We start from the raw sequence: 27,329 nt of genomic DNA, 5'->3' as shown, positions 1-27,329 counted from the left end.
AGGATGAGATTTTGAGATACTTGGAAGCATGTGATAAAATAGTCCAAACTCAGCATGTTGACTTTGGAGAAATCTAAAGGGGAAATCTTGCCCAATAAGTCCACTGGAATTCTTTAAGGAAATATCAGGCAGGATAGACAAAGGATGTTGTTTATTTGTATTTTCAGAAGGCCTTTGACAAGGTACTGCACAGAGGCTCTTAACAAGATAAAGCCGAAGATATTACAGGAAAAATACTAGCATGGATAGAAGACTGGCTGACTGGCAGGAGGCAAAGAGTAGGAATAAAAGAGGCTTTTTCTAGTTGGTTGGGTGCTGATGAGTAGTGGTGTGCTGCAGGGTCAATGTTCAGACCACTTTTCACATTGTGTGTCAATGATTTGGTTGAAGGAATTAATGGCATTTTGGTCAAGTTTGCGGACAAATCAAATTTAGGTGGAGGGGGCAGGTTGTAGTATTGAGGAAGCAGGGTGTCTGTGAAGAACTTAGTCAGATTTGGAGCATGGGCTAATAAGTGGCAGATGGAAAATAATGTAGGGAAGTGTATAGTCATGCACTTTGGGAGAAGAAATACAGGTGTGAACTATTTTCTAAATTGTGGGAAAATTCAAAAGTCAGAGGTACAGAGGGACTTGGGAATCCTCATGTAGGGTTCCATAAAGTTTAAGTTGCAGGTTAAGTCAGTGGTAAGGAAGGAAAATGCAATATTTGCATTCATTTTGAAAGGATTGGAATATACTGTAAAAGAAAAGTTATAATGCTAAGGCGTTATAAGGCATCGGCCAGACCGCACTTGGAGTATTGGGTCCCTTATCTAAGAAAAGATTTATTTGCATTGGAAAGGGTCCAGAGGAGGTTCATGAGAATTATGCCAGGAATGAAAAGGTTAATACATGAGGAGGCTTTAATGGCTTTGGGCCTGTAGTCAATGCAGTTTAGAAGAATGAGGGGAGATGTCATTACAACCTATCGAATATTGAAAAGTCTGGATAAAGTGGATGTAGAAAGGATATTTATCCACCAACAATCTAGGACTCTAGGAATCTAGGACAAGAGGGCAAAGCCTCAGAATTGAGGACTGTCATTTAGAACAGAGAAGAGGAAAAATTTCTTTAGCCAGAGAATGGTGAATCTGTGGAATTCATTGCCACAGACTGCTGTGCAGGCCACATCAGTGGGTATAGTTAAGGTGGGTTAATAGGTTCTTGATTACTCAGGGAGTTAAAGATTACAAGGAGAAGGTGGGAGAATGGGTTTAAGAGGGAAAATAAATCAGCCATGATGGTAGGGTGGAGGAGAGTTGATGGGCCAAATGGCCTGATTCTGCTCCTATGTTTTATGGTCTTATGGTATAAGCAACTATAGTGCAACTTATAGATGCATCCACTGTAGACACTGTGAATGAGTAAATATTTAGGGTGGTGGTCACCAATCAAGAAACTTAATAACTGCTTCCTGATAAGCCTCTGTATGGATTGTCTGGAGGAGAGAGAAGTGTGAGCAAAGATGAGATTCTTTAGATATCTCCAACCAACAGAGAAGAAAGGAGATTGGTCAGGAATGGGAGAAAGCAACAGAGAGATGCTACACTGCATTCAGGTCAAGTACCAGATTTCGTAACGGCTGAAAAACTGGACCAATAACTCAGGAGACAGGTAGCTGCAGTGAGTGTGAGATCAGATTCTATCAAGACAGATTACAAACCTGAACTCAATCAGCTCTGTGTAGTAATCTCCTGAACCAATGTGATGAGGTACAGAAGATCTTTGTTAGATGTGGTTTGAGGGGTAAATGTTGCCTCAAGCACTAGGCAGATCTCCTACAGTCATCTTCAGATGGTCTGTTACAACCACCCAAGAAGGAAGGTGGAGCTCAGCTGACACCTCAGCAAAGCCCTGCAGGGGAAGTCTGGATTATGCTAAGGTCTCTGGAGTCAGAGACTACAGCATTTAAACAGGCTCTTCAGCCCATCTAGCCCATACTGACCAGGATATCCTATTTGCCTGTCTTTGACCAATAGCCCTATAAATCTTTCCTATCCTCATATCTGTCCAAATGTACTTTAAGTGTTGCTATTGTATCGGTTTCAACCATTTTCTCTAACAGCTACCTACCATTCACCTACAAAATCAGGACAATTTGCAGAGGCCAATTAACCTACTTACCTATGCATCCTCATGATGTGGGAGGAAACGTTGCACGTTGCAGAGAACCTATATGACCAAAAAGTTCAAAGTTCGAAGTATGTATATATTATACAACCTCAGGATTTGTCTCTTTACAGGCAGCCACAAAACAAAGAAACCCCAAAGTATCCATTTTTAAAAAAGACCATCAAACACCCAATGTGCAAAGAAAAGTAACAAATCATGCAAACAATAAATGCAAGGAGATAGCGTTCTGAACTGGTCCAGAAAGAGAGTCCATCCACAGACCCCTAGTTCAGCACAGAGTAATGTGAACCTCACAGAGCAGTGAACTGAACTGACACATCCCTTGCCTTGGGCCCCAACCCCCTAACCTTTTCAATCTGGCCCAGTGCTTAAATCATCATCCAAGCACAAGGAGAATGCAAGAAACTCTACACAGAGAGCGTCCAAAGCCTGGAATGAACCGGGTCTCTGACTTCATGAAACAGTAGTTTTATTTGTGGTGACCTAGTGTTCTCTCTATGAAGTAAGGTGCTCCCACTCAGCCAGACATGAGCCTTCACCGGACATTCACAGCTCTTCAGTTTAGTTTACCAAGCAAGCTGTGCCTCAGTGATATAGAAGCAACAACCTAAAGTTGCAACAGAAGGATGTTTGTATGGATTCTTTCTGAGAGCAAGCATATGGATTAATGATAAGAACCAGCACTATTTACAGTAAAAATTAAAGACCTAACACTGTTAATGCCTGTTTGCACTAATCAATGGATTAAGCAATACTTGAATCAAAATGCTTTTCTCAGCTAGATGTAAAGATATAACACAGATTGGTTTTGTTTCACGTAACTTGGAACTGGGAAGATGAAAAAGGATTTTCAGTACCTAGTCAGATTAAATTTTAATTCCAAGTGCTTTTATGTCCCTCATCTAGACAGTATTTACACTGAGTAATGTTCAGCTGGTTTAAGGATAAGAAGTGTAGGCGAATAAGATCAATTTTGGAAAGTTCATATAACTAGTTGATGGTTTCAGCCAAGCAGGTGTTTTGAGAGAGGAGAGAGAGGGAAAGTGTGCAAATCTAGAGGTATAAAATAAGAAACAGATATTTTGAAAACAGTTTTCAGTTTTATTTTGGCGCGCTAAAGTAGATGGATGTTACTGTTGCATAGAACATTAATAGTATCTGATTTTTAAGGAAGTCCTGTGAATTTGGCCAAATAGATGCTTGTATCAGTGTTAATGTGGCTTCCACCCAGAATCATGCATTGAGATGGGGATCTAATGAGACCATAATCGGTAGGAAACTGGTTTCAGTAACTCTTGGCATTTTGGACAGGGGAGGGATGCCACTCCCCATTGCAGCCTTAAGGGAGGGGTGAATGAGAGACTTTCTAGATTGTGTGCCAGGGAGGGCAGCAGATCAGGAGGGCCACCGTAGACAGAGCCTAGTAGGAAGTTTCTTCTAGATTTGAAAATCCCCATTTGCTTGAATGACACAGAATACCCTCATATTATACATCAGGATGAGCATTGAACTCAGCGAGAATGAGGCATTTCAGTAATTGGGTCTGGGATTGTCATGAAGCCTCTTAGGGCCATTCAGTAGAGAATCAGCTCTTCCCTCCGTGTTGACCCTCAAGCACCCAATTACACTAGCCCCTGATATTGATATTCTTTTCTCCCCACTGATCTCTGATTGAATCCACAATGTCTTGCAATAGTGCCAGTAGAGGATTTGAGGCTTATTAATGTGGGTCAGTTGATTACTGGTGAGTGATCTTGGTAATTTTGGTAAGCTCCCTTTCACTGGATTGATAATTGATAATTGATAATCTACTGCATGATTTTGCATGTTCCTCATGAGAGACATCTATTTACCAGTGTAATGAAAATATTTTAAAATTCGTTCTTTGTTCTTTTTTGATACAGCAGTAAGAGGTATCCATAAACAAAGGGGGCACTGTATACATGTTAAAGATTATGAACAAGTACTTTATTAGAATTATATAAAGATTAAAATTCAAAAAGAAGGAAGAATAAATGAAGTAGAGAAGGAAGCAAAATAATACTTATCACCCACACAAATAACTAATCTATACAATGCCAGAGGGAAGCACAGCTGTCCAACAACCTTTCACACAGCTTTCTCTATTAATCCTAGCACTGGTCATGACCCAGTCTGAAGGAAGATTCTAATTTGCACAAAGAAGGTGCTCCTTTTAATACCTTACAAAAATTATTTACCCTCTTTTTTTCTCATGGGAGAAGCAGCAGGAGGTAGAGTCATCTTCCCCTTCCCAGATGAACATGTTTTTCACCATATCTACTCTCAGGGCTATAGACTGGTAAATCACACTTGTTGATTCATTATGTGCCATGTCGTATGACGTAGGTGATCATGGTCTTTCTGTGACCATGATTGTTCTTGGCAAATGTTTCTACAGAAGAGGTTTGCCATTGCCTTCTTCTGGGTGGTGTCTTTACAGGACAGGTGACTCCAGCCATTATCAATACTCTTCAGAGATTGTCTGCCTGGTGTCATGGGTCGCATAACCAGGACTTATGCACCAGTGATTCATAGAACCATCCATCACCTGTTCCCATGGATTCACATGACCCTGATCGGGGGTGGGGGTGCCAAGCACAAGCACCTTGCCCAAGGATGACCTGCAGGCTAGTGAATGGAAGGAGTGCCTTCCACCTCCTTTGGTAGAGTCCTGTCTCAGCCCCAGTACTCACACTTCCACAAAAACACTGCGTGAACCAGCTTCCTTGTACTTTCTCAAAACATTCCCACATTTGAGACTAACTCCATTTGGTCTTATAAACTTACATTTTGTGTTACACCTTTTAGCTTATCCTAAGAAGGAATCAAATTTTAACTCTTTCCTTACATCCAGAGCGTCCCTTGCAGTTGCATTTCCTCTGAACTCCTGCTACTGCCTTTCCTCTGGCATCGACTGCTGACTCTGGTTGGTGAGTTGTACGATGAGCAGCAGACAATGAGGGCACCATATCCACACGGTGTAAATGCAGACAACTTGGCTAATGCAGGGAGTGAAATCTTTCAGTGGTGTCCTCAATGATCTTTGTACATCAATGTTGTAGCAGTGCTCAGCAGGTATGAAGGGTGCAGGTTGGTGTCAGGAGCTAGGCATTGGAGGCAATATCAGCAAATTGGGAGACACTTTGGTCTTCAGCTGTGGTTGCTTGCAAATATCCCATGAGGAGGATGTTGAGAGTCAAGATAACCCTGACCTCCATGGAGAAAGAAATCTAGTCAGATGAGGCTGAAGGATTTGTCCAAAATGTCATATACTGCAGGGATAACAGCCTTTGGCAAATTGAACCCACAAATACATTGTTTGGTGGAGCGATCTGGGCATGATATTGTTCTAAAGTTATTCAAGGAGAAAGCGGCTCCTTTGGCCCATCCAGTCCATGACAACATTCAACCACTATTCCCATTCTAATCCCATTTTATTCCCCCCACATTCCTCAAACCCCATTCCCATCTACATCCTATCATTCTCTTAGACTTCACAGTTTCCGATTGACCTAACACCAGTCTTTGGCATATGAGAGGAGATCGGAGAACCGGGGAAACCCATGCAGTCGCAGGGAGAATGGGCAAACTCCCTACAGAGAGCACCTGAGGTCGGGATTGAACCCTGTTCACTGGAGCAGTGAGGCAGCAGCTCCAGCAGCTGAGCTACTGCGCCACCTGAAAAAAAAAATTGTGGTAGCATCAGTCTTTGGGGCCACTGAATGAATAATGGGATGTAGAGCTGTTACTGATTTATCTATTTACAACATTAAAGGAGGCTATTTGGCCCATCATTGACCGCTGGGCCTCATTTCCCCACTTAATCATGGTGAAGACTCTTTGGGAGTACGCACCTCACAAGTGTTTTTGAAGCACCCCTGTTAGCTTCAGCACACTCCAGACTTTGGAAGATATTAAGGAACTGCAGTAAGTTCTAAAGTTGACCAGCTGAGTCTTTCAGTCCCAGCAGATAACTCCATTTAATAGTAGAAAGATGGTGTTATGTGCTTCTGTTCGTAATGAGACTGTCTAGCAATGACCATGGGTTGAAACCAAAACTCCCAGTTTATGTTGGTAAGAGCATTATCGAGTGTTGGATAAGCAATGACGTCTTCCATGTACATCTGATGCTTAAGGAATATTCAATATAATTCTGTGGATAGTACACTGAAGAGCACTGTTCAGCCTGGAAATGATTGCTATCATGACCAAATCCAGGTTTAACTATCTTTATGCATAATCGATAGTTTAAAGTATCAGTTAACCAATTCAATCTCGAGATGAAGCTGTAATGTCAAACTGCATCAAGAGAGTAACTTCAGATTCAGGAAGTTCAATCAGGAAAGAATGTGCATCCAAGTGAATCTCATGGGAAATTTCAGAGGGCCAAGGATTGGAAAAATGAAGAAGTACTTCAGTATGGCTTTTGACAAGGTCCCATATGGGAGGCTGGTCCTGAACTTTAAGGTAAGATCCACGGTGTGTTGGCAAACTGGATCCAAAAATTAGCTTGGTGATAAGAGGCAGAGGGTAATCCTGATTATCGCACAAAGTTCTCATCAAGGACTCTCATCACAAACAGTGAGATAAATGCAGACCAACTAGAGTTCGGCAGAGTGGTGGCAAGTGGAAATTAATCCTGACAAGTGTGAGATTATGCACTTTGGGAAGTCAAATTCTGGTTGGATATGTGAACTAAATGGCATGGACCTTACAAGCGTTGATGCATGAGAGACATTGGGGTGCAAGAGCATAGCTCACTGAAAGTGGCAGGACAGCTGGATAGGGTAGTGAAGAAGGCCTTTGGCATGCTTGTCTTCATTGAGCATAAGAGTTGGGACATCTGTCGAAGGCCACGTGCTTTGCCACAAACAGATGATCATATCGGTGAACAAACTACAACATTTACATAACTTCTCCAGTCTATGTGCTGTTTAGCTTCCAAGCTCAGTATTCATACAACTGAACATGAATGCCAGCTCCTGGCCTGTTCAGTTTTTAAAATCCTCATCCTTCTTTTCAGGTGTTACTATGGATTTGCTCCTTTCTGTCTCTGTAACAGCATCCAGATCCACAATCTCCCAGACCTCTGCACTTCTCCAGTCCCCTAATTTCCAACACTCCACCATTGTTGGTTGTGCTTTCTTCTTTGCCCTGCTGTTGAAATTCACTCTCCATCTCTCCACCATAAAGATGTAACTTAAAACCAATTTATCTGATGAACTAAAATGTCTTTGCATGTCCTATTGCCATCTTTAGTTTGATTACTCTCCTGTGAGGCATTTTAAAATGCCTTGCTTTGATAAAGGTTCTATATAAACACTGATCTTATTGTTAACCTCCAATAAGTGGAGTCAGTTTGATACTGAATCTCCATGGTAGAGTCAACCCCTCGGTATTAATCACCAATCTTCTGAACTGGGGGTTCCTCTGCAACAAGATCTTTGACTTCCTCATCAGAAGACCACACTCAGGATTGATCAGAGATAACATCCCCTCCTCGCTGTCACTCCACACAGGCACACCTCCAAAGTGCGTGTTTATCCCACTGCTCTACTCTTTCTACACCAGTGACTGTGTGGCTAAGCGCAGCGCAAAAAGCATCTACTGTATAAATTTGCGGACACTACTGCTGTTGGTAAAATCACAGGTGGTGACAAGGAGGTGTACAGAAGTTAGATATGTTGACTGGTTGAGTGGCATTTCAACAATAACATCTCAGTCAAAGTCAGCAAGTTTCAAAAGGTTTCAAGAGTACGTTTAATGTCAGAGAAATGTATACAATATACGTCCTGAAATGCTTTTTCTTCACAACCATCCACAAAAACAGAGTGCCCCAAAGAATGAATGACAGTTAAATATTAGAAACCCAAAGTCACCCCCAGCTCCCCTCCCTCCTGCACGTAAGTGGCAGCAAGCATAACCCCGCCCCCGACAATAAAAAGCATCCACCCCCGCTATTGAGGCTCTCTCTCTCCCTAATAAGGGAGAAAGGGGTGTCTCTGTTTCACAGTGAGTGGGGAGACATAACAAACAACTCACTGGTTTACAATGTTAAAGGTCCATTATGTCTGTTTTATCGCGCTGTGTGCCCAAAGATCTCGAGTTTCTGGGTACACAGCCGTAGATCTTCTGGCTCCCCCGGTAACACATGGGTCTCCTGCCGTGACAATGAACTTTGATCCACCTGTCTCCAGAGTCCTGAGATTCTAGGCCTCCAGAGTCAAGCTGAACTCTTAGGCTGAGTGCTTGGTGTGCTGAACAATGGCCAGTTGTGAAACCCAGAGAGCAGATCCCATTCCCGCAAAGAAACACAGTCAGCGCGTAACTCCAGGTCCCAGTCTTCAAAAGAACCTTGAAAGGAAAAAATAGAGATATTAAAGATGAAAGTAGAGAGCGCCATCATCACTCTGCTCCGCCCAAAATGTTGATGTTGAGTGAGAGGTCTCAACATTAAACTCTTGGAATTGATTGTAGACTTCAGGAAGAGAAGTCCACAATCAATGGGGGCATACCAATCCTTATTGACGGGTCAATAATGGAAAAGATAAGCAGCTTTAAGTTCCTGGATGTCAACATCTTGGAAGATGCAATCACAGTGAAGGCACACCAGTGGATTTGCTTTGTTAGGAGATTTAGTATGTCAGCAAAGTCTTGCAAAGCTTGTAGATATAAGATGAGAGTATTCTGACTGGTTGCATCACAGCCAGGTATGTATAGGATTGCAAGAGGATGCAGAGGGTTGTAGACACAGCCAGTCCCATCATAGGCACATCTCTCCCCACCATCAAGGATATCTTCAAGAGGCAAGTGCCTCAAGAAGGTGCATTCATCATGAAGGATACTCCCAATCCAGGTACAAGCCTTCTCGTTAACACCATCAGGGAAGTGATTCAGGAGCCTGAAGACCAACATTCAATGATTCAAAAGCAATTTCATCCCTTCTGCCAAGATTTCTGAAAGGTCCATGAACTGATGAACGCTACCTTATTATTCCTTCTTTTGCAATTTGTTTGTGTTTTGTAATTTATTTTAATTTTATGTCTTTGCTGTGACAAAATAACATATGTCATACAAGACAGTGATAATTAACCTGAATCTGATTTGGATTCCTTGCACTTAAGTATTACAAATTCTCCATTTAATAATATCTTCCTGAGCAATTAGCTAAGTAATTAATAACGCACAAAGCAAGAAGCTGCAAAATGAGACAAAAAGATACTGTAAGGGCTCTAGCAAAGGAGTGCAAAAAAGAAGCTTGTCACAGATATATACATAATACATAAAGCTATTTGAAAAGAAAGGGAAATCAAGGGTAATGGGTCACCATAAAAACAAATGGGAGACAATTTTACAAACGAAAATTAGAATTCCTTGAATGATTACTGTTCATCAGTCTTTACAGTTGGGAAGGGGATTATTTTCCTGATCTTCCAAAAGATTTAGTAAACAAATCAAGATGTGGAACTCACTGATGCTTTGGCAATCAACCTGTATCTGCAAAATTAATGAAATATGTATCATAAAATGGAAGCGTGTCACGGTAGATATATTAAGTGTTCTGTAAAGCACTCCCTGACTCTTGAATGTGGTTGGTTTCATGACCCCCACATGTCATTGGATTTGCTCTTGCTGTCCAATAATTAATTTTTATTTCCTAATGCTTGCAAATGTGAAGACATTCTTTACTTTAAACAATTGTTGTTTTCTTCTGCCATTTATATACTGCAAAGGAACTAATCCAATGTAGGTTCAGAGGACTGATGGGTGATTAGAAGAGAATCTGAAGATTTTTCACACTCCTGCTTTGAATCTATTGAGTGGTAGCCAGGCTACACTTGCCATGGTTTCTCCTTCAGCTTACTCAGTGTAATCTCTTTGCATGTCACTGTTACTGGACAATGTGCACATTTTCTGCCACATTTGTCTATGCTGCATTTCTCCGTGTTGCAGTTCTGTATGATATAATTATATTCTTTCTTTACAAATGTATTTCACATAGGGAATGCGCTGAGGTCACAGGGTGCAGGCATCATTGGCAAGGGTAGTATTTATTGTCCTTGAGAAGCAGGTGCTGAGCCACCTTCTTCAACTGCTGTAGTGCAGGTGGGATTAAGAAATTCCAGAATTTAGACAAAAGTCTCAGGGGCATACATATAGCTCGGGTGTCTAGGAGCTTTGCACAGTACTGAATTTGTCAACGTGGAGCGGGAAGCGAGTTTGTATATCTGGCAGGAGCAAGGGATCTTGGGAATGGTGAGGTAGAGCATCGTGGGAGGTGTGGGAGAGAGGTGGCGGAGAAAGCGTGTCAGGGGTGGCATGAGTGTAGACTACTCCCAGCCCCGAGACACCAGGCAAGGTTGTTTGTTTTCAAATGATTGCTTTATTGATCTTTACAGAATGTCTGTCTGGTGCTTTCCTGTTCTTTCTCCATTTCACAACCATGATACCGTGATTCCCCTCTCCCTGACCTCTTCCACACCAGAGACCCATATTAAGTTTATCATCACTTACACATGTCATGAAATTTGTTTTTTTTTTTTGCGGCAGCAGTACAATGCAATATGTAAAATTACTACAGTATAGTGTAAAAGCATTAGGCACATTAACTTTATATATGTGTCTAAAACTTCTGCACAGTACTGAATATTTCCACATCAGGATGATTTGTGACTAGGAGAGGAACCTGGTGTTTCCAAGCATCTGCTGCTTTTGTCCTTGGTGGCGGAGTCTGTGTGTAGCATTGTCGGTAAATGCAGTGCACTTTGTGGCAGCTACACACTGTGGCCACACTTTAACATTTTGGTTGATGGATGGGGTGCTGATAAATGCTGATTTAAACTAGGTGGTGCCCACCTTCTTGAAAGTTGTTGAATTTGTCTTGGAAGGTGTCCAGGTTCCTGAACATTGTGGACAACATTCAATCATGCCCCTGACATGCACCCTGTGGATGCTGATGAGGAGGAGAATCATTCACTGTGGGGCACCCAGGCTCTGGCATGCTCTTGTACTCCACTTTTTATGTGCCTGGCCCCGTTAAGATCTTGTTAGTGGCAAGTGCAGGTTGCTGATGGTGAGCAAATCGGTCCTGAAAATCCCATTTACTTAAAGTGATGTATAATTTGACCCCCTCTTATTGCAACTGGCCATTACTTGCATGGCACTTATGTTATCTGTCACTTAGCTAAACCACCTGAATGAAATCTGCATCTTGCAACATACAGGCAAAACTGCTTCATTTGCTGAGAAGCTGTGAATAGATTTGAGTATTATGCAATCCCATTTCCAAAATATTGTTAAAAGAAATATCATTGGAAGATATTTGTATAAATGAGGGTTTTTTTTTGCTATCACCTGAAACCAAACCCTTGTGAGATGCTAAAATGTGTAGCACTGCAATCACATATTGAAGTGGCCCAGAGCTCAGGCCGTGGTCGGCATGGGAAGATCTTTCCTGACAAATCTGTTGGAATTCTTTAAGGAAATAACAACCAGGATAGACAAAGGAGAATCACTTGATGTGTGTACTTGGGTTTTCAGAAGGCCTTTGACAAGGTGTCACACATGAGGCTGCTTAACATGAGCCCATGGTATTACAGGAAAGATACTAGCATGGATAAGCAGTGGCTGATTTGCAGAAGGCGAAGCGTGGGAATAAAGGGAGCCTTTTCTGGCTGGCTACCAGTTTCCACAGGGGTCTGTGTTGGGACCAGTTCTTTTTATGTTATGTGTCAATAATTTGAATGATGGAATTGATGGCTTTGTTGCAAATTTTGCAGGTGATATGAAGACAGGTGGAGGGATAGGTAGTTTTGAGGAAGTGGAGAGGCTGCAGATTAGGAGAATGGGCAAAGAAATGGCAGATGGAATACAGTGTTGGCAAGTGTGGTGTAAGAAATGAAAGGGTTGATTATTTTCTAAATGGACAGAAAATACAAAAACTGAGGTACAAAGGGATCCTTGTGCAGGATACCATAAAGGTTAATTTGCAGGTTGAGTCTGAGGTGAGGAAGGCAAATGCAATTTCAAGAGGACTAGAACATGAAAGCAACAAAGTAATGTTGAGACTTTATGAAGCACTGGTGAGGCCTCACTTGGAGTATTATGAACAGGTTTGGGCCCCTTCGAAAGGATGTGCTGAAACTGGAGAGGGTTCAAAGGAGGTTCACAAAAATGATTCCAGGATTGAATGGCCTGTCATAAGAGGAATGTTTGATGGCTCTGGGGCTGTACTCAATGGTATTGAGGAGAATGAGGCTTGACCTCATTGAACCCCATTGAAAGGCCTTGATAGAGTGGATGTGGAAAGGATATTTCCTATGGTGGGAGAGTCTAAGACCAGTGGACACAGCCTCAAAATAGAGAGGCATCCTTTTAGAACAGAGGTGAGGAAGAATTTCTTTAACCGGAGAGTGGTGAATCAGTGGGACTCTTTGCCATAGGCAGCTCTGGAGACCCAGTCTTCATGTATATTTACAGCAGAGGTTGAAAGATTCTTGTTTGGTCAGGGCATGAATAGACATGGGGAGAAGGTAGAAGATTGAGGCTGAGAGGAAAATTGGATCAGCCATGGTGAAATGGCAGAGCAGATGTGATGGGCCAAATGGCCTAAATCTGCTCTTATATGTTATGGTGTTATGGTCTAAAACTTGACTATTAGAGGACAACAGCAGATGTCAGCATCTTGTCATTGTTGCTTCCTGTTTGTTTGCACTCTCTGGACTTTATTCTGGATTTTACTCAGGGCTGGAAAATCAGAGCTCCCACAATACAGATCACTTATGCACAGTTCCAGAATAGATCTTCACTCTCCATAGATACTTCATGATCTGCCAGGCCTTTACAATACATTTAATACGTTTTATGTTTCAGTAACTGGTCTGTATTTCACAGATTCTTGAGGCGTTGAGTTACTGGGAAAGGTTGAATAGGTGAGGACTATTCCCTGGAGTGTAGGAGAATGAGGGGAAATTTGACAGAGGTATACTAAATGATGAAGAGTATAGATAGGTTAAATGCAAGCAGAATATTTCTCCACTGAGGTGGGGTGAGATTAGACCTGGAGATCATAGGGTGAAAGCTGAAATATGTTCAGGGGAACTTGAGAGGAACTTCTTCACTCAGAGGATGGTGTGAGTGTGAAATCAGCTGCCAGCAGAAGCAGTGGATATGGGTTCGATTGTAATGTCTAAGAGAAGTCTGGATGAGTGCATGGATGGGAAGATCATGTTGGGCTAAGGTCCAGGTGCAGGGTCGATGGGATTAGGACGAACAGTCGGCACAGACTAGATGGACCAAAAGGCCTGTGCTGTAGTGCAGAATGACTCTATCAACTTCGTCCTCTGCAAACACTGGAATTAGTTGGGTAACCTTACCCAATCTGAGATATCCCATCCTCACCCTCTCTGCCACTTCAAAGTAACTTATTTTCTCACCTTCTTAGTCCTTCACCTGAAATATTAACCCAGTTTCTCTCTCCACAGTTACTGTCTGACCTGCTGAGTGTTCCTGGTATCGTCTACTGTTATTCCTAAAAGGGAGCTTGTTGTGGGTCCAGTGAATAGACCTCACCACACCTTACACTGTGACTTTCACATTGGGGAAGGTTAGCCCAAATCTTAAAAACATAAGAAAGAAAATAACGTTGATGTGAAGACACTTCCGTTCTTCTCAATGAGCAGCTCAACAAGAGTCCAGCCAGACCAAGTTCCTGAGAGAAGTAAACGTAAATTCAACCTCCCTTTGCCGTTGTGCTCAGGGTTTATTTGTGGGCCTAAACCATCTATGGCCATGTGTCTGCTTCTCTTGCAGCGAGGAGATGATACCTGCTTTTCAATGCATCTGTCAAGCCCCAGCCACAAAATATAGCTAAGGGCGCCAGACAGAATTCCTTCCGCTCCACAGATCTCATTAATTTGCGGTTCTAAACTCCACTAAGTGCAAGCACAGGCCATCTGTATACCTGCCTGAAAACACACGTGCTGTCACCAAGAGGGTCATGATTAACTGAGGTTCTTTGCTGGCTGTTTACTAATGTGAGAAATATAATTTTCCCTCAATAAGAACACATTTTTACATTTAAAGAGAAGTATGAAAATGGATATTTGCAGCTGAATTGCTTCTATCGTGAGTATATAGGTCAGGAGGAGATCAGCTGTACAGCAATCTGATGCACTTCTCAAAGAGGAACTTGAAAAAATTGTGGGCTAAGTAATCCTCTGGGCATATTTCCATATTTTAGAGTCGCCACAAGATTGTTAAAGCCAAGCATTTCAAAATCTCTCGAAATTCCTTCTGCAGGGTGTTCCTAAGCAATTATTCCTATGTTTCAGGCAACAATTCTGACATTTTTAATGGAATGATTTAAGACGTCATGGACTCAGAGACTGAATTCATCATTGGAGGCTAAGCATTTCTCACTGTATGAGATCCTCCTTAAGATCAAGTCCATTTATTGGATGCAATCATTCTGTAGCAGCTGATTAGTACACTCATTTAAGAATTAAGATCAGGATTATGAACAACACACACAAAATGCTGGTGGAACACAGCAGGCCAGGCAGCATCTATAGGGAGAAGCGCTGTCGACGTTTCGGGCCGAGACCCTTCGTCAGGACTAACTGAAAGGAAAGATAGTAAGAGATTTGAAAGTAGTGGGGGGAGGGGGAAATGCGAAATGATAGGAGAAGACCGGAGGGGGTGGGATGAAGCTAAGAGCTGGAAAGGTGATTGGCGAAAGTGATACAGAGCTGGAGAAGGGAAAAGATCATGGGACGGGAGGCCTCAGGAGAAAGAAAGGGGGGGGGGAGCACCAGAGGGAGATGGAGAACAGGCAAACAACTAAATATGTCAGGAATGGGGTAAGTAGGGGAGGAGGGGCATTAATGGAAGTTAGAGAAGTCAATGTTCATGCCATCAGCTTGGAGGCTACCCAGCTGGTATATAAGGTGTTGTTCCTCCAACCTGAGTTTGGATTCATTTTGACAGTAGAGGAGGCCATGGATAGACATATCAGAATGGGATGTGGAATTAAAATGTGTGGCCACTGGGAGATCCTGCTTTTTCTGGCAGACTGAGCATAGGTGTTCAGCGAAACGGTCTCCCAGTCTGCGTTGGGTCTCACCAATATATAAAAGGCCACACTGGGAGCACCGGACACAGTATACCACACCAGCCGACTCACAGGTGAAGTGTCGCCTCACCTGGAAGGACTGTCTGGGGCCCTGAATGGTGGTGAGGGAGGAAGTGTAAGGGCAGGTGTAGCACTTGTTCCGCTTACAAGGATATGTGCCAGGAGGGAGATCGGTGGGAAGGGATGGGGGGACAAGTGGACTAGTCCCTTCTCCAGCTCTGTATCACTTTCACCAATCACTTTTCCAGTTCTTAGCTTCATCCCACCCCGTCTGGTCTTCTCCTATCATTTCGCATTTCCCCCTCCCCCCACTACTTTCAAATCTCTTACTATCTTTCCTTTCGGTTAGTCCTGACGAAGGGTCTCGGCCCGAAACGTCGGCAGCACTTCTCCCTATAGATGCTGCCCGGGCTGCTGTGTTCCACCAGCATTTTGTGTGTGTTGTTGTTTGAATTTCCAGCATCTGCAGATTTCCTCGTGTTAGATCAGGATTATGATCTCGTTACTTGGAGCGATACAATATTTTTCATGCTCTGAGCCAGATCCATACAAATCGAAGTCAAAGTTAAGTTTATGGTCACCTGCACAAGTACATGTATGCACAGATGTAAGGAAAAGCTTACGCAGCAGCATCATACGTTCATAGCATCAGATAAAGAATATTCGCAAGGAAAGCATAAATTAACTTATGCATAATTTTTACAAGGAAGAACACAATTAGAACAAAAAAAACTCCATCGCATGCAAAGTAGTTAGAGTATTGCTCTAGTTAGGGTAGTGATTAGGGTTGCACAGATTGGTTCAAACGTTGAATGGTTGAAGGGAAATAGGTGTCTTTCACCTGGTGGAGTGGGACTTCAGTCTTTGGTAGCTCCTGTGAAAAGATGGCATGTTCTAGATGGTGGCGATCTTTGAAGATGGGTGTGGCACCTCATATAGATAGGACTGATGGTGGGAGGGGCATTCTGTATTAGGCTGATTCCACTACTCTCTGCAGCTTTTTACACTTCTCCCATTCATTCATTCCATTGAAGTACACCTGCAGTACATACTGTAGACAACACAAACTGCTGCTACTGTGCATCTGCGGTGGAGAGAGTGAATCTTTGTGGATGGGGTGCATATCTGGCGGACTGTTATGTCAGCATCAGAATCACTTTTATTATCACTGACTTAGAGTACTGTGTAAAAATTTTATATAGCTTTTGCCCAGTAGTGTATTTGTCAACGTGGAGCAGAGAGCGAGTTTGTATATCTGGTGGGAGCAAATGATGTTGGGAATGGTGAGGGTGGAACACCGTGGGAGGAGTGTGGAATAGGTGGCAAAGAAGGAGTGCCAGGGATTGGGGTGGGAGTGGGTGATGTGGATTCAGACACACCCAGCCTTCAGACACCAGGTAAGGTCATTTGATTACAAACATTGATCATTACAAAATGTCTCTCTGGTGCTTCCGGCTCCCTCCTCTTTTCCCAACCATAATTCCCCTCTGCTTGTCCCTTTCTCACTCGCAATGCACAATAGGAACACAGATTGGAATCAGGTTTATCATCCCACACATAATCATGAAATTAGTATTTTTTTTTGTAGCAGCAGAACAGTGCAATTTGTAAAATCACGACAGTAATGTGCAAAGGTCTTAGGCTCCCTGGATATATATATGTACCTAAGGCTTTTGCACAGTACCGTATGTCATAAAATCAGTTGTTCTGCGCAGCAGTATAGTGCAAGACATAAAATTTACAGTAAGTTACAGAAGTAAATAGTGCAAAGGAGGAATAATATAGTCTTCCTTATTGATGAATGCCCCTTTCGTCAGGCACCACCCTGATGGTGGTGGGGGGGGGGGGGTTGTGCCCATGACAAAACTGACTGAGTCTACGACAGTCTGCAGCCTCTTGCCATCCAAAGCATTGTATCTCCAACCAGGCAGTGATGCATCCTGTCAGACTGCTCTCCCCTGAATGGAGCTGAGTTTCTTGAAGTTGCACTCATCCAGGCAAGAGCAGAGTATTCCCTCACACCGACTACCAGCCTCTGACCTGCTCGTGGAGCCATGTGGCTACCCCAGTTTCTAGCCAACAGTTGATCCCCATCCTTGAGAACGGGATATTTGTGAGCCACCTCCAATTGTCCACCACTATTCACAGGACTGCAGAGCCTTGCTGGCCAGTCCTCTTTGGCCAGGTCTGACCCATTTAGCGTGGCAGTCTTGCCATACATCACGATGAAGTATATTTTCACTGTGGAGATGAGATTTTGACTCTACAAGGACTCCTACTGACGCTGTTGTGGACAGATGCATCTGTGACAGGTCCATTGTGTAAGTCAAGATCAAACAGGCTTTTCCCTCTTGTTCGTTCCCTCATCACCTTCTGCAGAGCCAACAGAGCAGCAATGTTAGCGCTCGACCAGCTGGATCTGCCAAGCCACTCTTGGTGATGGATGTTAACGTCCCCCCCCCCAGGGTACCTTTTGTGATTAGTCACTCTCAGTGCTTCCTCTTCTACATTGAGAATTGATTCCTCAGCCATGGGGAGAGACAGCTGATGGTAATTGGATTCCTTGCTTGAGTTTAGCCAAATGCCATGGGACTTCATGGACGTGGAGTCAATGTTGTGGACTCCCAGGGTAGTTCTCCCCCCACCCCCATTGTACACACTACCTCTGCAGACATGAAGAACACAATGTATCTAAAAATGGAAGAACTTGCACTGTTAGTTATAAATTATGATTCAGTATGACTGGATAGACAGTTGTTTGACTAATTTGTATGATGAGTTTGATTACTCGACAACATTGTCTCACTGACAACAGAGTCATGGAAATGCAGAGATAGTTGCAAAGGATAATCCTAGTTTTCCTCAATCCCTCAAGGGATGGTGAAAAGTCCTCTCAGAGAAGTATATGCAGACTAAGGCTTTTCCTGGAACCAGGGAGACACCTGAATGTGGTAACATAAGCGAGACTCAGTGCTGAAATGGGAGCAGCAAAGGGCAATGACATAACTGGGGACATAGTGAGGATGAAGGTCATACCAGACTGACACCAGGCATCACTGTACGAGAGGTAACTCAACACATTGCAAGGTCAGGATGGAAGAAGTTGTCCCAGAGTTGAGCAGGCAACATTCCTGGAAATCCACTCAAGAAGATTGCTTAATATAATTGAATTGAATTGAATTGAATTGACGTTATTTCTTACATCCTTCACATTCAAAGAGTAAAAACTTTTACGTTATGTTTCTGTCTAAATGTGCAATATGAAATCATAGTAATTTATAATAAATAGAACAGTCAATGTAACATAGGAATACACTCAAATCAGCGTGAGTTCATCAGTCTGATGGCCTGGTGGAAGAAGCTGTCCTGGAGCCTGTTGGTCCTGGCATTTACGCTGTGGTACTGTTTCCCAGATGGTAGCAGCTGGAATAGATTGTGGTTGGGGTGACTCAGGTCCCCAATGATCCTTCAGGCCCTTTTTTCACACCTGTCTTTGTAAATGTCCTGAGTCATGGGTAGTTTATAATTACAGATGCGCTGGGCTGTCCGCACCACTCTCTGCAGTCCTGCAATTAAGGGAGGTACACTTCCCATACCAGGCAGTGATGCAGCCAGTCAGGATGCTCTCAATTGTGCCCCTGTAGAAAGTTCTTAGAACTTGGGGCCCCGTAACAAACTTCCTCAACTGTCTGAGGTGAAAGAGGTGCTGTTGTGCCTTTTTCACCACACAGCTGGTGTGTACAGACCACGTGAGGTCCTCGGTGATGTGGATGCCCAGGAACTTAAAGCTGTTCACCCTCTCAACCTCAGATCCATTGATGTCAATAGGGGTTAACCCGTCTCCATTCCTCATGTAAGCCAGAGCCAGCTCCTTTGTTTTTGGGACATTGAGGGAGAGGTTGTTTTCTTGACACCACTGTGTTAGAGAGATGGTCAAGATACTGGTGTGCAGACACATCAGTAACCCAGCAGGATGAGAACTACCAGACCTTGCCAATGTGACCACAGCAACTGCATCATATATGTATAGATATGCAAGGGCAGCCCACTAGCCCATGTAAATAGAAAAAAATGTGCCAAAGTGAAGCAGGGACAAAAATAGATATTTTCAATATTTGATTTTTTTGTTTCCTTTTTTATAATTAAAGAAGTAATGTATTATATGTGGCTTATATGTTCCAATTAAGGATTGTAGTATGTGCTAAGTGTTTTGTTTATAAACTGCAATAATCTTTACAGAAGCACTTCTAGGAAGTCTCTCCCTGTTGTTGGCTTGTCTCTGTGCAGCATACTCATAGCAGAGGAAAGATGCAAGTCTCGCAGGTCCCACTGTAAGGTCTTTTGTTTAATAATGGACTTAGCTGGCTTAACCTGTTGCCTACCCCACTGATTCAAATATGAAGGATTTCAGGGATAGAGCGTGGTTGGAGATCTGTCTGCAGTGGGTAGTTCTCTCAGTGCTGTCCTCCAGTTTAACCCCAGCATAACAGAAAATACCTAATGAGGTACTATATTTATGACTCTCTTGCAGGAGGGACCCTGGGCAGTTTTTTGTGACAGGGATCATGATAAAGAAATTGAGTCATAGAGCATGGAAACAGGTCCTTCGGTCCAATTCATCCATTCTGCTCAAGTTGTCATTCTGGGATGATCCCCTTCGCCCCACATCCTCCAAGCCTTCCCTGTCCAAATGTGCTTTAAGTATTACAATTCTATTTACCTATACTGCTTCCTCAGGCAGCTCAGTCCACATACCCATCACTCGGTGTGAGAAAGTTGCCCCGAGATCGCTTTTAAATATTTTTCCTCTCAGCTTAAACCCATGTCCTCAAGTTTTAGACTCTCCTACCATGAGAAACAACTGTGACCATTCATCTTATCTGTGTCCCTCATAATTATATAAATATTTATATGATTATCTGCCAGTTTCCTGGACTCCATGGGGAAAATTCCTAACCTATTCAAATTCTTGCAACTCAAGTCCAGAACGCATGCATGCACGCACGCGCACACACACACACATGCACATAGACACGTGTGCGCGCACACACACACACACACACACACACACACACACACACACACACACACACACACACACACACACACACACACACACGTTACAGAGAGGCTTAATGAATCCTCCAGCTACTCTAATATTAAGCTTTGTGGCAGATGCTGTGCAGTCTTTGGCTCCTGCTTTTTTGTATTCCTGTGGAGACTCCAGATCCTCACTGGGGCCAGAAGACCTTAGACAGAGATCTCAGAATACAGGTCACCTTGGAATGGGACATCCGATCACAGGGTGTAGTCATGATTCACGATGGAGAGTCATCTGCTTGTATTGAGATGGCAATCAGCAAAAAACAAAAGGATGGCCCAGTAGCATAGTGGTTAGAGTATCATTTTACGGCACCTGGGGGTTCAATCCTTGCCGCCTTTAAGGAGTTTTCATGTTCTCTTTGTGACTATATGTAGTTCCTCCAGGAGCTTCAGGTATGGTTAGAGTTTATGAGTTTTGGGCATGTTATTTTGCTGCCAGGAGCATGCCAACACTTGCAAAATCCATGCTGATTTAATTTGATGTAAATGATGCATTTTACTTTATGTTTTGATGTTCATGTGACAAACAAAGCTAGTCTTTAATCTAATCTTTATTCCTATTTACAACATCATCTTTTTAAATTAATGTTGATGTAATGTACAAAATTGCTGATACTCTCCATGTGTGTTCACTTGACAGGCTTGCATATTTGTTACAGGAGTCTAGTTTGCAGTATTTGCTGCCAGGGATGTACACCAGATGGACTATCAGATGATGTGGTTAAATGATGCGACCTGTGCAAGTTGTCTCGGTTCTCTGCAGCTTGGAAGGTTTTGATGCCACATTCGGTGAGAGAGCAACAAGCTGCCAATGGAACAGTCAATGTCTTTGTCACTTCTGGTGATACCTGTTTAGCCAGATCATATCAAGGCCCCTGACTCTGTGTTTGCTCCAACCTCATAGCCCAATGACTAAGCAAGCTCACCACCTCCTCTACTTCCTAATTTTTTACGATGCACCACAGAAAGCATCCTTTCTGGATGGATCACAGCTTGCTATGGCAACTGCACTGCATGTAACTGCAAGAAGCTGCAGAAAGTTGCAGACACGGCTCGGCACATCAGGAAGCATCTATGGACTCTGTCTATACTTCTCACTGCCTTTTTAAAGCAGGCAACTTAATCAAAGATCCCACCCACCCCGGGCACACTCTAATCTCCCCTCTTCCACCGGATAGAAGATACATAAGCCCGAAAGCATGCACCACCAGGCTCGAGGATAGTTTCTACCCTGCTGCTATAGTTTCCTGGTACAATAAGTTGAGCTCTAAATCTCATAATATTACTCTGTTAGGATCTTTCTACTGCACCACAGTTTCTCTGTAACTCTTACACTTTATTCTACAGGTTATTATTTGAACTTGTACTGCCTCAATGCACTGTGTAATGATCTGATCTATATGAACAGACAAATTTTTCATTGCATCTAGTTACATGTGACAATGACAAACCAATTCCACTTCCAATTCTAATATGGTTTAATTGCTGAGAAATTTACTTCATGGATATCATCCACAGTATGTAAAATCCATGTCAACTTCTACAGATGTGTAGTGGACAATATATTGACTGGCTGTATGAAAACACTGATATCCTTGAATGGAAAACCCTACAAAATTGGTAGATACAGCCCAGCTCATCTTGGGTGAAACCCTCCCCATGATTAAGCACATCTACATGGAGCATTGTCCAGGATCATTAGGGACCCCCACCACCCAGGTCATGCTTTCTTTTTGCTGTTGCCAGTACAGAAGCCTCAGCACTCACCAGGCTCAGGAACAGTTGCTACCTTTAAATCCTCTTCGGCTCTTTAACCGAAGGGGAAAACTTCACTCAACTTCACTTGCCCCACCAATACACTGTTCCCAATACAGATTGACTCATTTTCATGTTCTTGATATTTATTGCTTATTAATTATTATTTTTCTCTTTTGTATTTGCACAATTTGTTGTCTTTTGCACATTGGCTGTCTGTCCTGTAGGGTGTGGTCTTTCATTGATTCTACTATTGTTATTGGATTTATTGAATATACCCACAAGAAAATAAATCTCAGGGTTGTAATATGGTGACGTATATGTACTTCGATAATAAAGTTGCATTGAACTTTGAACTTCTTCAAAGCATCCAGTGGGTCAGTAATGCAAACGTGATCAGGCTTTTTGAGAGAATGGACAATTATAATGGAAGATGAAGGAGACGTTAAAATGAGAGCAATAAGCATTATTGAGTTACACTTACAAGGGCTGAGAAAGGAAAACTGTGATAATGAAAATGCTACTGATTGTAAAAGTGAACCTTTCTCACCAGATTGAACATAAACAAAATTTAAAAAATCTGAAATAAAAGTAGACAATTTTGAAAATATTCAGCTGGTCAGGCAGCAGAAGTGGAAGAGAACTGGAGTGAATGTTTCAGAGAACTCTACACTCTAATTGTGTTACTTGGACAATGGATTTTACTGAAAGGAAACTAATTTATGAGCCTATTTTTTGTCAGCTAAATGAAGTGTCTTGGGATGTGTTTTAAAGTTAAAGATTCAGTCAGATTCTGTTCACATTGTGGTTAAATGATTGGTCAGATACATCATAGAAACATAAAAGCATAGAAAACCTGCAGCACAATACAGGTCCTTTGGCCCACAGAGTTGTGCTGAACATGTCCCTACCTTAGAAATTACTAGGCTTACCCATAGCCCTCTATTTTACTAAGTTCCATGTACCTATCCAAAAGTCTCTTAAAAGATCCTATCATATCCGCCTCCACCACATTTGCTAGCAGCCCATTCCACGCACTCACCACTCTCTGCGTAAAAAACTTACTCCTGACGTCTCCTCTGTATCAACTCTGTAAACCTGTGTCCTCTTGTTTCAGCCCTGGGAAAAAGCCTCTGACTATCCACATGATCAATGCCTCTTATTATCTTGTACACCTCTATCAGGTCACCTCTCATCCTCCTTCGCTCCATGGAGAAAAGGCCGAGTTCACTCGACCTATTCTAATAAGACATGCTCCCCAATCCAGGCAACATCCTTGTAAATCTCCTCTGCACCCTTTCTATGATTTCCACATCCTTCCTGTAATGAGGTGACCAGAACTGAACACAGAACTCCAAGTGGTGTCTGACCAGGGTCCTATATAGCTGCTATATTACCTCTCAGCTCTGAAATCCAATTCCACGATTGATGAAGGCTAATACACCGTACACCTTTTTAACAACACAGTCAACCTGTGCAGCTGCTTTGAGCATCCTATGGACTCAGACCCCAAGATCCCTCTGATCCTCCACACTGCTAAGAATCTTACCATTAATACTATATTCTGCCATCATATTTGACCTACCAAAATGAACCACTTCACTCTTATCTGGGTTGAACTCCATCTGCCACTTCTCAGCCCAGTTTTGCATCCTGTCAATGTCCCGCTGTAACCTCTGACAGCCCTCTACATTATCCACAACACCTCCAACCTTTGTGTCATCAGCAAACTTACTAACCCATCCCTCCAACTTCCTCATCCAGGTCATTTATAAAAATCACGAAGAGTAAAGGTCTCAGAACAGATCCTTGAGGCTCTACTGGTCACCAACCTCAATACAGAATATGACCCATCTACAAAATTCTTTTTGCCTTCTGAGAGCAAGCCAGTTCTGGATCCACAAAGCAATGTCCCCTTGGATCCCATGCCTCCTTACTTTCTCAATAAGCCTTGCATGAGGTACCTTGTCAAATGCCTTGCTGAAATCCATATACAGGTGTACTCCTGTTTACAAATGTAGAGTGTTCCTATGAAACCTTTCTTAAGCTCAAATGGCATAAAGTGAAGAACCATGAATTTATATGGGAAAAATTTTTGTAAAAGTGAAAATCCTCTTTGTAATGCAAAAACAGGTTCCTAATGTAGGTCTTCTGTAAAAGTGAAATGACGTAAAGCGGATATTTGTAAAGCGGGGGACACCTGTAAACTACATCTACTGCTCTTTCTTCATCAATGTGTTTAGTCACATCCTCAAAAAATTCAATCAGGCTCGTAAGGCATGACTTGCCCTTGACAAAGCCATGCGGGCTATTCCTAATCATATTATACCTCTCCAAATGTTCAAAAATCCTACCCCTCAGGATCTTCTCCAACAACTTACCAAGCACTGAAGTAAGACTCACTGGTCTATAATTTCCTGGGCTATCTCTACTCCCTTTCTTGAATAAGAGAACAACATCTGCAACCTTCCAGTCCTCCGGAACCTCTCCCGTCCCTATTGATGATGCAAAGATCACCACCAGAGGCTCAGCAATCTCCTCCCTTGCCTCCCACAGTAGCCTGGGGTACATTTCATCTGATCCCGGTGACTTATCCAACTTGATGCTTTCCAAAAGCTCCAGCACATCCTCTTTCTTAATATCTACATGCTCAAGCTTTTCAGTCTGCTGCAAGTCATCACTACAATCACTAAGATCCTTTTCCATTGTGAATACTGAAGCAAAGTATTCATTAAGTACCTCTGTTATTTCCTCTGGTTCCATACACACTTTCCTACTGTCATACTTGATAGGTTCTATTCTTTCATGTCTTATCCTCTTGCTCTTCATGTACTTTTAGAATGCCTTGGGGTTCTCCTTAATTCTGCCCTCCAAGGCATTCTCATGGCCCCTTACGGCTCTCCAAATTTCCTTCTTAAGCTCCTTCCTGTTAGCCTTATAATCTTCTAGATTTCTAACATTACCTAGCTCTCTGAACCTTTTGTAAGCTTTTCTTTTCTTCTTGACTAGATTTATTACAGCTTTTGTACACCACGGTTCCTGTACCCTACCATAAGTTCCCTGTCTCATGGAACGTACCTATGCCAAACTCCACACAAATATCCCCTGAACATTTGTTCTGTACCTTTCCCTGAGAAGATCTGTTCCCAACTTAAGCTTCCAAGTTCCTGCCTGATAGCCTCATAATTCCCCTTACTCCAATTAAACACCTTTCTAACTTCCTATCTCTCTCCAATGTTATTGTAAAGGAGATAGAATTGTGATCACTATCTCCCACTGAGAGATCTGACACCTGACCAGGTTCATTTCCCCATACCAAATTAAATACAGATTGTGTCAAGAAATCTTCCTGAACACACCTAACAAACTCTACCCTATCTAAACCCCTTGCTCTAGGGAGATTTCAATCAATATTTGGGAAATTAAAATCTCCCATCACGACAACTCTGTTATTATTACACCTTTCCAGGATCTGTTTCCCTTTCTACTCAATACCCCTGTTACAATTGGGCGGCCTACAAAAACACCCAGTAGAGTTATTGACCCCTTCCTGTTCCTAACCTCCACCCACAGAGATTCCGTAGACAATCCCTCCATGACGTTCACCTTTTCTGCAGCCGTGACACTATCTCTGATCAACAGTGCCAAGCCCCCACCTCTTTTGCCTCCCTCCCTGTCCTTTCTGAGACATCTGAAACCTGGCACTTGAAGTAACCATTCCTGTCCCTGAGCCATCCACCAGATCATAGTTCCAAGTACTGATCCACATTCTGCGTTAATCTGCTTTGTTCACAACTCTCCTTGCATTAAAGTAGACACACCTCAAACCATAGGTCTGAGTGTGCCCCTTCTCTGTCACCTGCCTGCCTTCCCTCACACACTGTCTCCAAGCTTCCTCTATTTGTGAGCCAACCGTCTCTTCCGCAGTCTCTTCAGTTTGGTTCCCACCCCCCAATATGTCTAGTTTAAACACTCCCCAGTTTAAACTAGAAATATTAAAACATCCATTTGGTTTATCTCAATGCCCAGTGTTTTAAAGCCCAAGAGACTTTATTTTGTTCTTATGCAATTCATTTGGTTCAAAATAGTTAATACCTTGGAGTGGTGATTCTTCCTGCTCTGCTTCCTCTGGACCTTTAGAATTGGGCTGGTGTGAGACAGGATGAAGCAGATTGGAAGATGATAGAAGATAATAATCCTCCCAACAGTAGATGGGGTGTGAACCACAGATTACAACAGGAAATAGAAAAGGCGTGTCAAAAGGGCAATGTTATGAGAGTCATGGGAGATTTCAACATGCAGATCAATTGGGAAAATCAGTTTGTTGAACGCCTATGAGATGGCTTTTTAGAGTAGTTTGTCGATGAGCCTACTAGGGGATCAGTTATACTGGACTGGGTGTGAACAAGAGGTGATTAGGGAGCTTACGATAAAAGAACTCTTAGGAGAGAGTGATCACAATATAATTGAGTTCCACTTGAAATTTGCTGGGGAGAAAGTAAAGTCTGATGTCGCAATATTTCAGAGGAGTAAAAGAAATTACAGCGGTATGAGAGAGGAGTTGGCCAAAGTAAACTGGAAGGAGATGCTGGCAGGGATGACAGCAGAACAGCAAAGACGTGATTTTTCTGGGAAAAAAAGAGGAAGGTGCGAGATATCTGTAGGTGTATTCCAAAAACAAAGAGATCCTCAAATAGAAAAATAGTAAAACCGTTGCTAACAAGGGAAGTCAAAGCTAACATAAAGGCAAAAGAGAGGGCATACAACAAAACAAAAAATAGTGGGAAGGTAGAGGACTGGGAACTTTAAAAACCTGCAGAGAGCAACTAAAATAATCATTTAGGAAGGAAAAGATGAAATATGAAAGCAAGCTAGCAAACAATATTAAAAGCTTTTCAAGTATGTAAAAAATAAAAGAGAGATGAGAATGGATATAGGCCCATTAGAAAATGAGGCTGGAGAAATAATAACAGGGGACAAGGAGATGGCGGATGAACTGAATGAGTATTTTGCATCAGTTTTCACTGTGGAAGAAACCAGCAATGTGCCAGATGCTGAAGGGTGTGAGGGAAGAGAAGTGAGTGCAGTTACTATTACAAGAGAGAAGGTATTCAAAAAACTTAAAGACCTTAGGGTACATAAGT

Source organism: Hypanus sabinus, chromosome 11 (genome assembly GCF_030144855.1).
Source record: "Hypanus sabinus isolate sHypSab1 chromosome 11, sHypSab1.hap1, whole genome shotgun sequence".
Taxonomy (NCBI): Eukaryota; Metazoa; Chordata; class Chondrichthyes; order Myliobatiformes; family Dasyatidae; genus Hypanus; species Hypanus sabinus.
Note: the sequence above shows the minus strand (reverse complement) of the source record.